Below are 7,018 nucleotides of genomic sequence, written 5' to 3' on the forward strand. Positions count from 1 at the left end.
AAAAAAAAAAAAAAAAAAAAAAAAAAAAAAAAAATTAGCAACTTAGCAACAGCTTGTCTCAGATTAAAATGAAAAATAAAAAAGGCTAGCCTGAAGGCTCTGGGTTCAGTCCAGCAGCAGCAGCACCATCACACACACAAAAGGGCTATCACAAAAAATGAGTAAGATACATGTGTGGATCAGCTATGGACAGATACACAAGACAGTGGTAACAGTAGTTACTTCTGGGAAGGGAGCTGGGGAATATGGCCCCTGCTTGTCTACCTTCTAGCAGTTGTGATGTTGTACCATGTGTATGCATGACCTATCCCAAATGAATAATGAAAAATTTTAATGCCATAATAAAGCAATACAACAGCAACATTAAAGCAAGCACTCTATGCACCTCTGATGGGGTGGGTGGATATTTGTAGTTTGAAAAACTGGGACTATCAAGCAAAATCACTCTGCCAGAGAGCAAGGCCAAGGCTGGCCCAAGGGTTTGCACACTACTGTCTCCAGGCAAGGGTGTGGATGGCCAACTGGGTGCGATATTTTCCAGCCTGAAAAATCTGCAGTTCAAGCCCCCTGCCCCAGAGGGAAACAGCATCCTAGCAGCCCTGCTGTGCTGGCAGGAGATGCAAATCCCCACTGGTAAGGAGATGAGTGGGGGCGAGGAGCAGAGGCCACGTTTGGGTGACCCCCATTGTGTTGGCAGGGCAGGGCAGGGCAGGACTCCTGGTCTGCTAAGCTGGTGCCTCACACCCAAGGCTTAGAGAGCTGGCTGCCTCCTGGGCACCCTGTGGCCCCCAAGGAAAACCAAGAGCAGCAGGTGCATAGCCTAAGGAGGGGAGGGGGCTTTCTCCAGTTACCCTGCAGGTTTTGAGGGCCCAGGACAGAACAGGGCCGCCATTCATAGCTAGCACAAAGAGACACTCTCAGCCCTCAGAGGCCAGGCCAGGTGACCCCAGACCCTCGGGTGCAACATCAATGAGAATATTAGAGGCCCCGTTAAAAGAACAAAGTTCAGGGCCAGCGATTTAGCTCAGTGGTTCCACAGCCTTCCTCAGAAGCACAACGTCCTGAGTTCGATCCCGGTACCACACACAAAAAAAGAACAAAATTTGGACTCTATATCTAGTGGTGTGGGAAGGGGCTGGGACAGACAGGAAGCACTCCGCAGGAGAACCTGGGGAGGGCAAGGGACAAAGAGACCCCAGCGTCGGTAAAACAAGGAGGGACAAATGTGACCAGAAAACCAGAAAAGGGAAATTAAAAGAAGCAGAATAATTTCTTCTGAAGAAGCAGCTAAAGGGAAAAGGAAGGGAAGCCAAAGGCCCAGGGCTGCAATAACCACCTTTGGGTCTAAGGAAAGCCACCACCTCTGCTAGGACCTTCCCAGAGAAGAGACGTTTCAGTCTAGGCCCGGGAGGCCCTGCAGCTCCAGCGCTGGCCAGGTTACCTTCCTGACCCGCCTCTTTGCCTCCAGTCCACCTCATCCTCATTGGGGGGAAACCGAATGCAGTCTCGTCCCCAGTTAGTCGTGAAAATGGAAGTGAGAGATTCTCGTCACCCCCGGGACTCGGAGCACTTGCTCTGGCAGTGTGGGTTGAGGTCTGCTCCCGTTACAGGTCCAGAGCATCAGGGCAGGCTAGGGACACAGAAGCAGAGCCGCGGTTTAGACCAGTGTCACGCCATGTGCCCAGCACAGCGCCAGACACCTTACGGGTCCCGGCACTGGCTTCACTTATCCCTCTGATCCGTGGATTCCTGGTATTCGCCACCCAGACGCTTTGGACTGTGTGCGCTGTGTGCCGTGGCCTTACTCATGCTAGCCTCGTACTCCGCCACTGAAGCACACTCCTGGCCCCTGTATCTTTAACTGACCACTTGCCTTCCTCAGGGCCAGAGTCAGGAAAGCCCCACCACCCCGCGTATCACAGATGCCAGCGTCCCGTAGCAGCCACAGTCCCACAGCCTGTGATTCCCAAAACTCGGCACGGCTACTAACAGAGCCATTTCCCACCTCTCCCCATGTCCCCCAAACTCTGGCTGCTTGCGACAGAGGTCCTCTGTCCGTGGGCCCTTCCCTGAGCGTTCCTGTCACCGTCTTGCTCTCCTGAGCCCTGGCTGGCCCCTGCCAATGCTGCCTCCCCAGCAGCCCTCCCCACAGGCAGGCCGAGGTAGGGAAGCCCTGCAGCCGCTCCATGGGCTGCCAGATTTCCTCCTCTGCCGGAAGTCAGGATCCTCGCCAGCTGCCCTCCTCTCTACTCATGTGCCCAGACGTGGCTGTGTCCTCCCCGTTACAGGCATCTGGCACCAATGCCTCCCCTGCCTCCAAACTCACTTTCGTCAAGCCCTTCCTTCCTTCCTTCCGACAGTTCTCCCCTCTCCCGGGAGCAGCTCAGCAGCCAAGTGGACTGTCCTTCCAGCCCTACCCGCTTAGTGTCCGTGGGCCTTCCTACTGCTCCCTCACCCTCCCTGCCTCTCTTTCCTTCCATTGTGCTTACTGTGCAACACCCCAGTCCTGGTTAAACCCAGCTGCCACCTACATGTCATCTGTCCCCAAGGAGCTGAACTAAGAAAGCCATACGACGACGTGCTCACTGACAGGTCTCATTCTAAACTTATCCCTTTAAATCTCAAAAGAGCACTCAACCCTACCCAGCAAGCCTTCTACACTCCCTTCTTCCCTGTCTCCAAAGCCTGTCTTGTATTCTCTCTTCGGCCCTCCCTCCCTCCCTCTTGCTCCATCCTCTCTCCAGACCTCCAGCACCATCCCGCATAGACCCTGCCCCACGTTTCATAGATATAAGAAACACAAATCAGTGTAAATAGATGAACATTTTCTCGTCACAAAGTCCTGCACCCCGTCTGTGACCACTCACACGCTCTGCCTTCCTTGCAGGTAGGCAAGGTGAAGTCTGCTCCCATCTGGGTTGAGTGGGTCCCTTCTACTGATGCAGCTCCCTTGCAGTTCTCCCTCCGTCTCCTCAATCGTCAGCCCCTAGATTATAACCACTTGTGTAAAAATGAACCTCAAAGTTTCCCACCTTAAAATACATCCTGTATGGGCCGGGGATTTAGCTCAGTGGTTCTGCTGCCTGCCTGAGTTTGATCCCCGGTATAAAAAAATATAGATGATAGATAGATAGACCAATCTATATAAATATATATCTCCTGTGTTCAGCTCCCTCCAGGGTGTCTTTTGTCCCCAACACCTTGATGAAATCTTTCTCAAAAAAGGTCATCAATAACCTTTACCTTCCCAAATCCACGGGTGGAAGCCAGCCTGGCTGGATGGCCCACCAGAGTGACACTGCAGACCCTCCCTTCCTGAGACGCTCCCACACCTGCCTCGGTGACCCTTCATCTGTCTCTCCCTGGGCTCTCTTCTCGCAACTGTCCCTACACAATCTCTAGGCAATCACATTCCATCCTATAACTTAGAAACCAAATACCCACGGGGATGTCCCGCCAGCTTTCCCGGAGCTCCCGAAACAAAGTGCCAAGCTCCAGGGGACTCGAAACAACAGAAATGAATTGTCTTACAGTTGGGGTGTCTAGAAGTCTGGAATCAAGGTGTCGGCAGGATCCACTCCCTCTGAGCCCTGGAGGGGAGGCTCCTTCTTTGCCTCTTGCTGCTGCGGGTGGCCCCAGGCCTTCCTGGGCATGGCAAAGTCACCCCAGCTTCGCTCCTCTCCATCTTTGCCTGGTGGCCTCTGGATGCATCTTCATGTTGTGTGTGTCTAGGTCCAATGTTCCTCTTAGACAATTGTCACATCTGATTAGGGCCACTCATGGGACCTTATCAGAATTCCATCACATCTACAAAGACCTAATTTCCAACTAAGGCCATATCCACTGGCAATGGCAACCAGGGCTTCTGCAGATCTTTTTGGGGAAGCTGTAACAATGTCTACTGGGTATTTCAAGCTTAATGTGTCCATAGTGGAATTCTTGATTTCTATCGTCTTGCCCCAACATGTTCCTCCGCGGTCTCATTTACTAGCACCATGAGCTCTGTCCAACACCCCCAGGGTGTCCTGACTCCTCTCTGCCTCGCCCTGTACAGCAAGCAAATCTGTAAGCAAATCCCACCACTACGTGCAGCCCCCTCTGTTCCCCCGGACTGCAGCAGCCGCTCCCCTCCCCTCTCCCACTCACCCTTCTTTGGAAGTCTACTTTCCTCCTAAAAGCAAGAGGGAATGTTTTAAAGCATCGATCGGATCACACTCCCCCCACTGCTTAATTCCTTCCAAAGACTTCTTACTGGAATTAGAATAAAATCCAAGCTTCTTAACTTGGCTTATGAGGTTCTACATGATCTGAACCCCCTGCCTCTCATTTTCTACCAGACCTCCCTGCCTTCGACTCCTCTCCACCTGTCACTCCTTTCTGTGGCTCCCAGCAGAATCCAGCATTGTTTCTGCCACCAGGCTTCGCAACCACTGCTCCTTCTGCCTGGAACACCCTTCCTGTATGCTGGCCTGAACAGCTTCCTCATCAGCCTGAGAAGAGCCCCTCCACTGCCGGCTGTGGCTGTCCCAGTACTCTCTCTTGTTTTAGTCACAGCTTTATGGCACATTGTTTCACCTGTTGGTTTCTTTCTCTTTTTTTTTAACCCATTCGTTTCTATGTTTGCTATAAGAGCAGGGCTTTAATCTGCTTTTGTCACTCTTTCCTCGCCAGCACCTGCATCACAACCAGTACATAGTAGGTGCCCCATAATATTTATTAAATGAATGAGTTTATAGCTAGGTGTGGCAGTGAATGCCTATAATCTCAGCCCTCTGGGAGGCTGAAGCAGGAGGATTGCAAGTTTGAGCCCTGCCTGGGCAACTTTGCAATTTAGTGATACCCTGTCTCAAAATAAAAAATAAAAATGGCTTGGGATGTAGCTCAGTATGAAGGCCTGGTTTCACTCGCCAGGACTGCAATATTTCACTCGCCAAGACTGCAATAAACAAAACAAAACAAACAATTTGCTACTCTGTGCCAGGTACTGCTGTACAGTACCAGTAGTTCTAGGGATTTAACAATGAGGGTTTTATTTTAAATCTGTTTTTTCTCCACAAACAAGACAGTGTCCCTTGTTTGTTTGCGTGTCACAGAGAAAACGAGCTGCAAAACAACTTTTAGTGATGGTGGCCACCTGTCCTGGAGCCGCAGGGCCACACAGACTTCCCTGAGTCTGCACCCCCAGCACTCCCTTGCCTCCTGTCATGGCGATGGCCTCTCTTTCTCCTCCACAGACAAGGTGAGACCCGGACCAGGAGCTTGCTCGCATCCCCTCCCTCCCCTCCTCTCTGCCTGGGCTCTGTACACAGCAGGCAGAGGTGCTAACTCTGGGCCTGTGACTACGCTCATCTTCTGAGCCTCGGTTTCCTGCCTGGTGCGGTGGTCATGGTGACACCTACTTCCTTGGATCGTCCTGGGAATCTACAGAACTCTCCGGGGCCACCGGCCTATCTCTTCATGAACACCTGGCAGCGTCCGCCCTTCCCCCACTCTGCCCACCCTGCGAGGTCAGGGTTATCTCCCCTGTTTGGCAGATGGAGAGACGGATGGCAGCGTGCGACGTCCACCTCTGCTGGTTTCCTTACCCGAAGTCACACCGGGCTCAGTGGCAGATCCTGAGTTCGATCCCAGGACTCCAGGCTCAGCGTCACACTTCTGCTGCAGAAAGCAAATATAGACAAGCTAGCGGTGTTTCAATGAAGCCAAATTAATCTGGTTTGAAGGATTGTCCTTTAGTCTGACATTTTGTCCATTCTTTGTGTGCTGTGTATGTTGTGTGTTAGAATGCCCTTTATCTTAAGAAATGGTTATATTTTTTTCCTTATTTGGAAAAAAAGTAGCTACCCAACATCCATCATCACGAACATAAAATTAACTCAAATATTCCAGTGAGGCCTCCCCACGTTCCTCTCTGGCAGAGGGTTGGGCCCAGAATTTCTACAGAGGGGCTAAAGGCGGTGGTTTTGATGGAGGCTGGGTATTTTCTTGAAGCTGGTTTCATAATTATTAACCTTGCTCTGGAGAGAATGGAGGAGAATTTAGAGAAATCGGAGCCCCTGTCCACCCCCTTCTCATCACAGTGCCCTGGCCCTCGGGCACAGCTTTACTGAGTTATGGAGCAGGACCACACCGCCGCCAGGACCGACAGAGTCCTCCCTGCGGTCCTCCTTCCTCCCTGTGGGAGACCTGTCTCTGCGTCTCTCTGCTGAATCACTCCCAGCAGGCCCGATGGGGGATTTCGGATTTGAATGAGGAACATAAACATGTGGTCAGCATGTTGGCCCTGGTATTTCCTTTTGTCTTCTCCACGCAACCGGCTCCAGGAGGTGATGGACAAGTTGGGCCAAGTGCACTGAAAGCCGGTCTCTGCTGGCCCATCACTCCTGAGCTGCACGGCCCCCGGAGGACCCTGCCATCGCACAGAAAGCCATAAATCCAGCAAGCTGGCAGTGCGGCACTCACTGGCTGCTTTGGAGAAGCGGCTGCCTGATCCCACAGCTACGCGAGCTGGAGAGGGGAAAGGTGTAACGCAGTGACCGGATGGCAGAAAGCAGTAGACGGGTGCAGGGGGCTGGGGTCTTTTCACTGTACAACAAAGGGGCTGGATTGGGCTCAGCTGAAGCCCTCCCAGCATAGAATCCTGGGTGCTCCTTTGTAACTCAGGCCAAGCATGATTGAGCAGATTCAAGAAGATGTCAAGGCAGGAAAGCAGGACTGGAGACCCCAGAAAAACCAGAAGCAGCAGGGCAAGGAGGAGGAGGAGGCATTTCCAATTAGAACCACATTCAACCCTCAAACTAACAAGTAAGGTTGGTACAGTTATCCTAGTTTTACAAGAAAGATCCCTGAACACAGAGACAAAATTAACTTCCCGAGGCCACAGAGCTGAGTGCCCAGTCCTGGGTTTCCAACCGAGGCAGCCTGGTTTAGAGCCTCCTCTCGTCATGAAGCTGCCTGCTTGAGTACACCATGGGGTCAGGAGGCTCCTTGTCTCCCTACTCTGAAGAAGGACAGCAAA

General features: G+C 52.1%; 1 long non-coding RNA gene across 1 annotated transcript; it reads right to left on the reverse strand.

Moving 5' to 3' along the window:
• Window positions 1-1,527: 1,527 nt before the first annotated feature.
• On the reverse strand, window positions 1,528-5,640 carry LOC104854528. The gene is made up of 3 exons (XR_778139.2): window positions 5,586-5,640; window positions 2,868-2,986; window positions 1,528-1,630 (listed from the first exon to the last, which is right to left on the reverse strand). It is a non-coding gene; the product is annotated as an uncharacterized LOC104854528 (long non-coding RNA).
• Between the last annotated feature and the right edge of the window lie 1,378 nt (window positions 5,641-7,018).

Source organism: Fukomys damarensis, unplaced genomic scaffold, assembly GCF_012274545.1.
Source record: "Fukomys damarensis isolate Sample0158 unplaced genomic scaffold, DMR_v1.0_HiC HiC_scaffold_11, whole genome shotgun sequence".
Classification (NCBI taxonomy): Eukaryota; Metazoa; Chordata; class Mammalia; order Rodentia; family Bathyergidae; genus Fukomys; species Fukomys damarensis.